Source organism: Capsicum annuum, unplaced genomic scaffold, assembly GCF_002878395.1.
Source record: "Capsicum annuum cultivar UCD-10X-F1 unplaced genomic scaffold, UCD10Xv1.1 ctg3559, whole genome shotgun sequence".
Classification (NCBI taxonomy): Eukaryota; Viridiplantae; Streptophyta; class Magnoliopsida; order Solanales; family Solanaceae; genus Capsicum; species Capsicum annuum.
The window spans coordinates 1-13,061 of NW_025842516.1; the positions used below are offsets into that span (position 1 = coordinate 1).

At 27.7% G+C, this 13,061-nt stretch overlaps 1 long non-coding RNA gene across 1 annotated transcript; it reads left to right on the forward strand.

Annotated features, from left to right (window-relative positions):
- Positions 1-11,703: 11,703 nt before the first annotated feature.
- Positions 11,704-12,855, forward strand: LOC124891442. Its single transcript, XR_007049697.1, has 3 exons — positions 11,704-11,832; positions 11,936-12,064; positions 12,159-12,855. It is a non-coding gene; the product is annotated as an uncharacterized LOC124891442 (long non-coding RNA).
- Positions 12,856-13,061: the final 206 nt, after the last annotated feature.

Here is a 13,061-nt window from a genome sequence, read left to right on the forward strand (position 1 = left end):
ATTTTTTAGTTTTCATTACAACCTTATATTAGTGTCATGATAAATGAAATATTAAAGTTGAAGTAGTAGGCTCCTTGGGCTTTATACTTGAAAGAAATGTAGTAGCTAAGGGAAACTACAGCTTACTTGGTTTTGGGTTTGTCAATTCACATGAATAGCTCAAGTTTGATGGTCTTTGAATGGCTCTTTGCGCTTAGTTGCTTCCCTTAATATTAATATTTAGTTTGTTTTGTTCATTTTTATTCCAGTTTATCATTTTCAACTTTACTTATAATCCCCAAATTTTACATTGGTTGTTTTATGTAGAGTTGTTTTTGGGTCTCGATATTTGCTTAAGGCTTAATTGATTATATACTGTGAGGTAGATCAAGGTGGCCCAAGACCCATCACAAACGATAAAAGAAAAGAGTGGATTTTTTTAAGGGAGTGGATTCGTAAAAGAATAAATTTAGGTTCTCGATCTTTAGAAAATTAAGAATTTAACATACAAGTGAAAGGTTAGCGATGAAGTTGGAAAGCCCTGCTACCGACCATTCGTTACAACAAAATCTAATATACCATTTGAAGCCGCTTGAACTGGGTTAAGCAGATTTTAAACCTATTAGGTGTTTATTTTGACTAAGAAAATGGGGACGACTCATACATGCCTCAAAGGCATGAGAAATGTATCAACACTTGTGGTATGACCGGAAAGTACTGCTACTGGCAAGCCACACAGTAATTTAATTAAATAATTTAAAATAAATTCAAAGTAGGATGTAAGTAACTTTTAGGCTAACAAATATTTTATATATCTAAAATATCAATTTAAGTCAGACGTAAGTCATTAAAGAGACCGTGCTAGAACCACGAGACTGGAGGGGTGCCTAACACCCTCCCTTCGGTCAACAAAATTCCTTATCTGGATTTTTAGTTCCCTGACCAAAAATTAAGAGTCATTTCCTTTTGAAGAGGGATTCAATAAGGTGACTTGAAACACCCAAACTCAATTCCAAGTGGTGACTCTGTAAATAAAATAATCCCTATTCAAAACGTCACTTTAATTCAAAAAATCCATTTTTCTCTAAAACCAACTTTCCTAGCAGGGTCGGATGCGATAAAAAATTGGGGTGTGACAATATTGAGATTATTCTGAGGAGGAGCTGCATCCTCAAGAATTCATTCATCAGAGAAGTCAATTTCATCTCATTTAATAGGTCGTCTAGTAACAACTTTAGACCTACCAAAGTTGATTTCCGTCAGAATGGTTTCATTCTTGAAATCCATCATTTTTTATATATGATTCAAAGTATAAAGAAGTTTATAGTCTCAGTACCTGACATGTAATTATAACCATGCAATTTAATGCTCAAAATCAAAGCATTCAATGAATTGTCATCATTAAGAGAAATTTGCAAATTAGGATAAGCATTAAAATAGACAGGGCCATAGGTCACGCTTATTTGGACAGTCCCTATGAAAGACTTTTTCTAATCTTGATTTCTACCATCTCGTAAAGCTGCTATAAAGCTTTCTAGTAGACCTCTTGGGGTTAGTGGCTTAAAAGCGACTTGGATTAATCCAATATGCATGAATCTGTAGGATTCTCTATATGGAGCTAAAACACTCTCGGATAATAACCTGAACGTAGCATGATCGCTATCAACAGTGAGGGTTTCCTCAGTGGTCTTAACAATTTATTTAAGACCCAATAAGAGTACCCATTTGGTATGTTACCCTGGGTTTAATCTCTGGGATTGTCCATTTATTAAGCAGATCCAATTGTTGAGGCATATCATATTCCTCCTTTTTACTGTTTTTAACAGTATTATGTTTCCTCATGATATTCATGATGAAAGAAGTGTTGAACATATAACAGCTACGTATACAAGTATGCCATGGATCTGATACAAACTAAGGACCGGATCGCTTCAATGATATGTCTAGGTACCTTTACAACATATTTATAATAATATAGCCATAATTCTAATCCAAAACCAAGTCCATAATACGGCCTTCAACGCCCTCCTGGCTAACTGGCCTATCTAATGGACATCCGGCATAAAGCCTAGATTGGGCATGTATTATCTTTCAAAACATAAACCAAGAGTTCGATACGTAGTATTAATTTTTTTCTTTTGAAAGATTCCTATTTTTATGCATCCTTCAAAAAAGTGTATTTTTAATTTAAGATAAGGATGAAAGAAATTGAATACAATAGAGACCTAAAATAAAATGATAATCTCTTGGAATTCAACCTACAAGATGACTATAAATATGTACATAAGGTATTTTAATTTTCTTCATCAGAAAAAGATACACATTAGCTGTGCAAAATGATTGAGGAAAAGGTGAGCTGGAATAAGCTTCATTCATGAAGTACCTATAATCTTTGGAGGTCGGCAATTAAAAAATTAATTTTATATGCATTATTTGTGTTTCTTCTATTTGACTTTAATTATACATGTTTATAGTTGAATTTCTCATGCATAATGGAAAGTTGCCAATCAGTATATACATTTTTAAATTAGTTTTATATGTATGTAAAACTTTCTTATAACTATTGAGGCAATTTAAGGATATATGAGAATAATAAGTTTTTATATGTTTATTCCAATTAGTTCTTTGGTGATGGAGGAAAAAATAAAGTCAATCATTTACACGAACGAAAAATGTGGTAATTTTTATACTGCTTATAAGTTTTCAAATTCATTATAATTTTTATTGTCGGGCATGACTTTTGTAATAAACTTTATAGCATGCAACAAGATAGTTGTAGTGAAAATAAGTACTGTAATGGATTGAAAGTTGAGGATAAAAAGCATAGCCAACAAAGTGTAAAAGTTGATGGTAAGATAAATATAAAAAATATAGTAATTTGAACATGATAAGGGTTTAGAATTTGAAGAAACGGATGGTGATACACCATGGGATAAAGCAGAAGAGCTATAAATGATGCTTAGTATGAAAACATGATATTAGTAAGTTTCCTAATAATCACTTTGATGCTTAGTGTGAAAACGTGTATTATACGCTGTAGTGTTTCACTCTATTAATAGACGTTAGTTATATTGTGAATTATTATCTTTTATGGTCAGAAATTATTAGTTTGTTTTAGCCAAAACTTTTCAAAGGTCAAAATTAAAAAAAAGTGATTATCTTTTTTTAAAAAAATGAGGTTTTGGTTAAGTTTTCTATAGAAAATAAGTGTTTTGAATAATTGAAGCTATTTTTTAGAAACTACAAGGAAATAATTCAAAAATACTTTTAAACTGTATGGTCAAACACTATTTACTGTGCAAAAGTACTTTTTAAAGTTATTGATCAAGCATAAATCATTTCTCAGCAAAGAAAAAAAAATATCTTTTAAAAAACACTTCCAACATAAGTTGATTTTACAGTTCTAGCCAAACATGTCATACAATCTCTTAGCCAGCCAAAAGTTCTAATATAAAATTTGATGCTACATTAAACTCTTATAAATTGCACCTAACATCATCATTGATTAATTCAAAAAGCTTTTTTCATAAGTAGCAATAATTTTTTTTTTTTCAAAAACCCTGAATAGTTCTTCTAGATTGATCGCATAAGGTCTTGATACGCCCCTTTAGCAAAGAGCATAATTTGCAATTGATTAAGAAAAATTACAAGCTAAACAAGTCACTAGGCAATTTCAAAACAAAATAAATAAGGATAAGATAAAAGTAATAAAAATATTGAATTGGTAATTTAAATGTAAAGATTTAAATTTGAAGTTTTAAAATAGATATTATCAATAATAATATTTATTAATTATTTTGAATTTAAATTGAAATATAATTTTTTTCTTAAAAACATGAAATTTTTTAATTGAAAGATAATATTTTTTTAACATAGCTTGAAACAAATGAAAATTTTACCACTTAAGATTACAAATTATTTTGTACCATATTAGGTATCTAACTCTACAGTAAAGAAAAATATATTAAGTTGCTATATAAAATTTTCTACCTTAATAAGACAAAATTATAATAATAATAATAATAATAATAATAATAATAATAATAATAATAATAATAATCTGTGTCTATGATATATATCTATATCTATATATACAATCTATATCTATAATCTATATCTATAATCTATAATCTATAATCTATATCTATATCTATAATATATTAAAAGTGTGAAGGGCCTTAGAAATATTGTTTGAACTTTTTGTCCTTCACTAAAAAATTATGTAATAGACAAAATAGTCTTTTCACTTATTTTTTAAATAATTATTTAATTTTATTAGGTCAAATAATTTTATTTTCCTTTTATATTTTTTAGAATTAAAATTAGTGTAGATGTAGAATACTTCTATCCATATTTTAAGACATTGAATTGATTTAGGTATAAAATTTGGTGTGCCAAAAAAAAAAAAAAAGACACATAGACATATGGTAGTCTAATGGCTGCCAATAAGAAGTCAACATTGACAGTTAGGAATGGTGATTTTGCAATTATAGTCTTTAACCAGCTCAGCTGTCCACAAATGCAAGGTATACTTAATTAAATCACCAAAACACATTTACAGTGTGCCAACAAATTTCAACAATGAAAAATTTGCTGGAGTATTGAAACCTATGCTGCCACCAAAATCACCGGGTAATCCTGGCTCAGGACCAATGCAACCACCCATGTTTGATTTCTTTGGTGTTGGACCTTTTATATTCAAAGCCCAGAACAAACTCTCATGCAGAAAGTAATTTTCAATAATATTGGAGTACTTACTTTTTTCTCTTTAAATTAGGTATTGTTTTAGTTAAATTTTCTTCACTTTTAACTAAAATAATAATAATAAACATCGATATTATTTTATATCTTTAACATGGATTTCATATCAATAGTTAATCAATTCATTGATGTTTGTTTAGGGAATAAAAAAGTCATCGGATTTCAATTCATAGATCCATTAGAACTATAATAGATCTATTTATTACCCAAGTTATCCGCAGCCCCCTACAAATGGTATTAGAGCCTATACTAACTAAAGTTACGAAAGTAGTACATAATTGAATTTATTTGATTAATTTATTAATTTTGATAAAATTAGATTTAGATATCCACCAAAATATTATAAATATTGTTTAGATGAATAACGTACAAAAACCAGAACAATATAAAGAATTAAAACAAATAATATCAGAAAAACATAAAGAATTAAAAATAAGGATAGAAAGACTACAGTATAACATAATTGTCGAAGTTAGTAAAAATTCAATAAATGCACAAAAAGAAGAAATATCAAATTTAGAATCAACAATAGATAGTCTAGAATATATATATCAACATAACCTATATACATTTAAATAAAATGAACAAAGAAGAATTTATAATAGATGAAAAACATATGAAAATCATGAAGGAAATTTAATATACCAAAAATTTAAATTTGTAATAAGTACGAATTATTCAGTAGAAATAACATATAAAAATATAGATAAATTATTAGTATTATATTAGAAAATATCAGGAATAGAACTAACCCAGGAAGTAAAATATTTACAGCAAGATGTAAAAATCTATATGTATTAACAACAAAACATAAAATAACAGGAAAAAATAAAATTAATAAAATACAAATAGAAATTCCTTTTGAATAATTTGTAAAAACAATTGATAATAATGATTATAGTTACAAAGACATAAATATAGAAGAAGATTTAGAAATAATAAATGATAGAATAAGTACAACAAAAAGAATAGCTCATGAAAAAACAGAATTATCAAGCTCATAAAAAAAAATAAGTTATGAAACAACTTCAACAATTAATTTAAATCAATGTTATCTAACAGGAACAATAAATAAAAAAGAATATTTAATACTCTTAAACACAGAACAAGAAGAAAATTATATAGCAAAATATCTAATAAAAAGTGAAGAAATAAAATCTAATAGTGATATATGCCCAGATCTACCAAGGAGTCTAATAAACATTAAAGATACGGCAGAAAAAGAAATAATAATAGGAGTCAGATAAATAAAAATAGAATTTGAAATAAAGGAAGAAATGCAAAAAGCAGACATAATATTAGGAATAAAATGGTTAGAACAAGTAAAACCATACAATGTAGAACATACATAATTATCTATAACATATAATAAAGAAAGATTATTCATAAAAAGAACTTTAACATGATATGAAAATATATGTACTTGTAAAGATAATAGTAGAAGAATATTATAATAGGTATTATACATCTATGATAGATACAGGAGTAGAAACAAACTTATGTAGATACAACTGTTTACCAGAAAGTAAATGAGATAAATTAAAAACACCAATAATAGTTAAAGAATTTAATAATGAAGGAAGCTTAATTACATATAAAGCTAAAAATGTAAAAATACAGATATGAGATAAAATAATAAAGATAGAAGAAATCTATAATTATGAACTAACATCAAAAGATATGCTTTTAGGAATATCGTTTTTAGATAAATTATACCCACATATAATAACTAAAACAAATTGGTAGTTTACAACACCATATAAACAAAAAGTAAGGGCAAAAAGAGTTATTAATAAAATAAGAAAGAAAACTGATTGGCTAGAAGGAAGTGAAAAAATTACACAAAAGTTAGAAAATATAAAAAATACAGAAGACACAGTAGAACTAGTTGTATTTTCGATAAATAAAAAGAAATAAATATATTTTCAATAGATAAGGTAGAAATAATAAAGAAAAAATTAAGACAATTATATAGTGAAGATCCATTAAAAGGATGGGAAAAACATAAAATTACTATAAAAATTGAATTAATAGATAAAAATAGCATAATAACTCAAAAACCATTAACATATAATTTTGACGATTTAAAAGAATTTAAAATTCATATAGATGAATTATTAGAAAAACAGTATATACAAAAAAGCAATAGTAAACACAATAGTCCAGCATTTATAGTAAAAAAACATAGTGAACAAAAAAGAAGAAAAAGTAGAATGGTTATTGATTATTGAAACCTAAATGCAAAAACTATGACATATAATTATCCAAAACCAAATAAGATATTAAAAATAAGACAAATACAAGGATATAATTATTTTAGTAAATTTGATTGTAAATCAGGATTTTACAACTTGAAGTTAGATGAAAATTCTAAGGAACTAACCGCATTTACGGCACCACAAGGATTTTATGAATGGAACGTATTACCATTTGGATATAAAAATGCACCAGGTAGATATCAACATTTTATGGATAGATATTTTAAACAATTACCTAATTGTATAGTATACATTGATGATATACTACTATATACAAAAACTAAAGAGGAACATTTAAAATTATTAGAACAATTTACATCTATAATAGAAAAATTGGAAATAAGTTTAAGTGAAAAGAAATCTGAAATTATGAAAAACCAGAAAGATTTTTTAGGAATAAAAATAGATAAAAGTGGAGTAAGAATGCGACAACATATAGTACAAAAAATAATAAATTCAAAAGAAGAATTAAATACAAAAAAGAGATTACAATCATTTTTAGGATTAGTAAACCAAGTAAGAAAATATATACCAAAATTAGCAGAAAACCTAAAGCCTTTACATAAAAATTTAAAAAAGGACGTAGAATATAATTACAATGAAGAAGATAAAAATAAGTCCCGAAAATAAAAATACTTTGTAAAGAATTACCAACATTACAATTCACAAATGAAAAAAAAAATTTATATAGTAGAAGCAGATGCTAGTGAATATAGTTATGAAGGAGTCCTTAAATATAGATATGAAGAAGAAAAATTAGAACATCATTGTAGATACTACACAGGTACGTTTAATGAAACAGAAATAAAATAGAAAATAAATAGAAAAGAATTATGTTCATTATATAACAAATTTATTGTACGGACAGATAATACACAGGTACGTTGTGGTTAACAAAGAAAATACAAAATTCAGTTACAACAAAAGAGATTCGGAGACTAGTATTAACTATATTAACTTTTACATTTACAATTAAAGTAATTAGTACTAACAAAAATATTATTGCAGATTACATATCAAGACAAAGCTACACAGACTGATATAATAGAAGATGATGCTTTAGAAAAGATACTCAAAACCCTAACTACGCTTTCAATGAAAGTGGACAGTATGGGTAATGAAATAGAAAAGCTAAAGACTAATGAAGTTAAACTAAAGTCTAAAGCTATGAATCAGCTAACTCAGCAGTGTGCAGAGCTATGTCGATCGGAAGACATTAAAATTTCAGAGATAAGAGGAGACGTTGGGACACTCCATAAGACCCATAAAGTTTATCAATCTACAATTACAGGTACAAGCAACAGAATTAGTGGACAAAGATATCAGAACATGAACATGAATAAGATATTTGAAAAATCATTTATATCAAAAGCACAAAAAGACCCCTTATACATACCCCCACAAATTACCACATATCGAGATAGTTTGAACCAAGATAAAAAAGCTTCACAAACTACATAACCCAAAAATTGCAAGGTTACAACAAGCTAATTGCACTACCCAAAACCAACCCAAGCTTAATAAAAACTTATTTCGACTATGGATTATTAAATACCGTATATACCCAAGATGGAAAAGAACTAACAACTATAAAAGAATTACATAAAGTATTCACCACCTATAAAAGAGTAACCAAAGGAAATCTATTTTATATAAAGTTTTATACTGCACTAGCAAAAATATTATACGACGAGATCAAACCAGTTATACAAATTGTAAAAATAGGATTAACCAGAGATATGATTATACCGGAAGATATTGTGCAGCAGCCAGAGATACCCAAAATCGAGATACCTGATTTTTACGCAAATAAATGACTTATTGGAATAGCTACAATTATTCAAGAATTAGCAAATAATTATATCAATGGAAACCCAATATGGAGCTATTATTCAAGAGATCATCAAATGATTTATTCAAATTCAAGAGAACTACGACAAACAGATATGGAAGATGTTAGGCAGTGGATAATGACGTTACTTAACCCAGAGAAACAATCTACTGCAAGAGCAATTAGGAAGGGATTTATTTCAGAAGGATTATTAACAAGATATTGCAAGATAATTGGACACAAATATCCAGATCATCAATGTTCGAGATGTAATGGAGAAGATAATATTATCCCGAAAGTCCGGCTAGAATAAAAAAATCAACCACGAAGATAAGGACGCCAGCTAGAAGATAAAAATAAACAGAGTAATGATGGATTAAAGACAAAAATAAGATAATAAAAGATAGAAAGTGACATGTATAGTTTTTAAATTTTGTTACGTAAATTGTTTGGTTTTTGACTTTTTGGCCAAAGTGCCATTATTGATTTTTTGTTTTTTAGTCTTAAGATTTTTTCTTTTGTAAAGATAGGACCTAGTTTTTGTCTTATTATACTAGTCTAGTTTAGTCTAGTCCTTTTCTACGATTGAAAAGGAAGATTTTTTTGTAAAAAGTAGGAATAGTATAGTTTACATGTCAAAAACGTGTGAAGTCAGTAGGAATAGTTTATTTCCTCCTATAAATATGTAAGTCATTCGGCAAGATAAAGGCAAGTCTTCATGTGTTGAAGCAAAAAGTCCTCCTTTGTAAACAAAAATCTTTTGAATATTTAATTAAAAAAACAGATATATTTCAAAGCAAAAGCTATGGATGAACAAAGCCCAGAATTATCAAATCTACCAGAACAGGTATATTTATTTATGGTTATGAATAGCTAAATTCATAAATTCCTGACAATCATGATATGATAAAATAAGTTCATGTTAGTTACTTTATAGTAGAATTATTCGAAAAATAGCATGCTAAGAAGTTTATTAGCAAAGTGGAAAAGGAGAAAAATCCCTAAGAACTATGCCATCCTAAAGGTGAAACCAGTGAGCCAAGAAAGTCGTGATAGGGGAGTAGCCATAGTAGAGGCACTGTTTAAGGGAAAAGTATCCAGATTACCATGATAATAGTGACCGAAGAACATGTTATTTAAGAATAATCTAGTATATAGTAATCTAAAATGATCATATTTTGTTATATGTATGATTGAAGGGAATATTTTAAAAAAGCATCATATGAAAAATGAATACTTATTTATCTGACGAACTGGTAGATAAATTTAAAATACTTGTTTTGTATGTACTTAAGGATATAGAAATTGTAGATATAAGAAAAATCATATTGGAAAAAATATTTGATAAATATTTTATGACTAAAATAAATTACATACCTAATCTACCTAACTACTCTTATAAATACTTACATACCAAATCTGCACATCAACCATGATAAATTACGTATATTTAGAATATTGAAAAATGGATATGAAAAATATAGAATTAATAGAAAAATTAATGAAAACAAATTTAGAAGAATATATGAGAACCAGAGATATAAATATATAGAATACCTTAATGAAAATATCGAGGAATTAATAAGATTAAAACAAACAACTAAAGAATATTAGGAAAAAGCATTTAATTAACCCACCTAAATGACAGATAATTTTGAAGTACTAGTTTTATACATACTTAGAAATATAGAAATTATAGACGTAAAAAAAATAATATGGAAAAAAATATTTAACATTGAAGATGAAGAGTTAGATATAAATCAGATAGAAGATGAGTTAGGAGAAATATACTTAAGTGATGACAATCACTATTACTACCTAGATAATTATTCAGATGGATATTATACAGATTAAGAAATACTAGAATATATTCAAAGAGTTAGAGAAAAGCAAAGTTGGCTATACGAAGAAATTAATTATAGAAACTAGCTTAGAAAAGGAAGAGAACAATTAAAAGAAAGATTAATTTGGATAAATAAAACCATAAAACAACTAGAATTAAAAGACAGTTTAGAATATGATTTAGACATAGAATTATTCATAGACGAAAAAGACAGGATAATTAACGAAATAGATAACCTAGAATTTAATATCAGATATAGTACAATTAGAATAAATTATTACAAAGAAATTTGCAGTATCACAACTACTTTAGGATAAAATGATAGACTATGAGTATTTAAAATATTGGAGATAAGATATGGAAGAAATAAGATTAATAGAAATACTTATGAAAGAGAATTTAATTGAATATTTTAGAACAAAAGATATAGAATATTTAGAATACCTCCAAAATAATATACAAGAATTTCAAAGATTAAGAGAAAAAACTAAAGAATATTACAGTAAAACATTTAATCAAATACATCTAATCATCCCCCCCAAGATATGAACATTAATAAAATTAAAATAAATACACTAAAAATAAAAAATGTTTAGAGAAGTTAAGAAATATCTCGTACAAATAAAAATAGATCCATTAGAACTATAATAGATCTATTTATTACTCAAGTTATCCGCACCCCCCACAAATGGTCGATGTGAGTTAAATTTATTCTAGATTTTTTATTTGTTTTTAAAGTTATGTAATACTTCCTCCATTCCAAATTACCCATCTCAAATTTTCTAATTTAATTTTTCATTTTACTTGTCTTTTTCATTCATCAAGAAGAGACAATTTTTTTTTTCATGTTTTACCCTTTCTATTAGTTACTTTTTCTTTTAATTAAAATGTAAACATCATTTAATAAGGGTACTATATATGGTAAACTAGATGTTATGAATTATTTTTCTTAACCAATGTGCCATCTCAATTTGAGATGGGTAATTTGGGACGGAGGGAGTATATATAGTCCATAATTTATCATGAGGTTTGTCTTCACACCTGAAATTTATCAGTTGGCTCATTGTAGGGACTTGAGTTTTCACTCTCAATTTGTTGGTGTTTGTTTAGGGAATAAAGAAGTTATCAGGTGATTCAAGAATTACCCTTCTTGATTTGAGGTAAATTTATTATATCTTCAGCTTGTTTTTGATGTCTTAATAATATATAATTTATCATGAGCTTTTTCTTCATATTTGAAATTTGTAAGTTGTCTCATTGTAGGGACTTCAGTTTTCACTCTCTATGATAGACTGCCAAATTTTAATTCGGGAAGAGGTCATGTTACATTCCTTGGAGACTGTCCATGCTATACAACCTAAGTTGGGTCAACCAGGATGCACGACCATAGAGGTAAATCGTTGTGTATCATTTTTGTCTTTGTAAATACAAGTATTATTATAAGGTTGTGTACGTCACTGAACTTTTCCATATATGACACATGAAGAATAGAAACTTGACAAAGCATGGAGCCGAAGTGTCGAGTCAGATAGCCCTGTGAATATCATCTCACCTTTAAGGAGGTAAATCCATTATTTTCTTGGCTCAAGTGGTGGTGTTATGGTTGGTTGAGTACAGGTTTCCACTTCATGATAATTGAAAAGTCACTCGCAATTGTGTGGTGTCCTAACTTCACCCTACCGCTAGCCTAGAGGGTTCGTTTTAAATGCCTCAACTGAAAGTGGATTGATTTGAATAGTTGATCCTTCTATGATTTCCTTTGTCTATAGCTATGAAAGCGTTAGAAAACTTCGAGTAGAAGTTATTCATGGACTAGCTATAATAGTTGCAATCATGACATCAACATAGGAGGCTTATCTTGGTGTGGTTAAAAGTAATGTCTTATTTAAGTGAAAATTGTACAATATCTCTGATGTAATTCCACAAGTAGGGCCTGAAAAAAGATAGATATACCAGATATTATTCCTGTCCTAAAAATAGAAAGGTTATTTCCGATACCCTCAATTCGATGAGTTGATTAAAATTTCTCATATGGAGGAGCTTAATTCCAGGATTGATGTTGGAAAGGCAAAAGGCATCAAACAAAAGTCTGATCTTATTTTTCAGCTTAGTTCTTAATTTTCTTTTGATCTTTGTGATCAAAAAACAAGTTCATTATACTATGCAGACCCTGCATTTGGTTAGATGATGCTCAAGTTTGGGTCTTGATTTTTTTGCATGGTTCTTAGGTAAGGTGATAGTGCCGAACTACCGATTTTTTCATGTGATCATCTGATTAGCAAATCATGTTCGATGGAGAAGGTGAAGAAGATGCCATGTGCACTAATATTCATTATAACTACTATTTTAATGGACTCTTCAGGAAAAAAAAATGTCAATAAATGCTTGT